Below are 301 nucleotides of genomic sequence, written 5' to 3' on the forward strand. Positions count from 1 at the left end.
TTAGCCGGAACAAGCAAATAAGAGCACTAGTGAAATCCTCCAAAGCAAACTTCGAGTCCAAATTGGCCACATCTACTAGAAATAATCATAAGGCCTTTTTCACATATGTCTGCAACCTGAAAGAAAGCAGCCATATCTATTCAGAACTGGTGGTCAAGGACACCATAATATACAAATGGCATAGATATACCAAACTTGCTGTCTGACTTTTCTCCTCTGTCCTCCCGTCAGTAAATCAGGACATCCTCAGTACCTGCCCCCTTCCCCTTATATCTAGGGAACAGGTCATCACTGGTCTCTC

The sequence above is a fragment of the Protopterus annectens genome, chromosome 8.part0, assembly GCF_019279795.1.
Source record: "Protopterus annectens isolate FY-2018-M chromosome 8.part0, PAN1.0, whole genome shotgun sequence".
Taxonomy (NCBI): Eukaryota; Metazoa; Chordata; order Ceratodontiformes; family Protopteridae; genus Protopterus; species Protopterus annectens.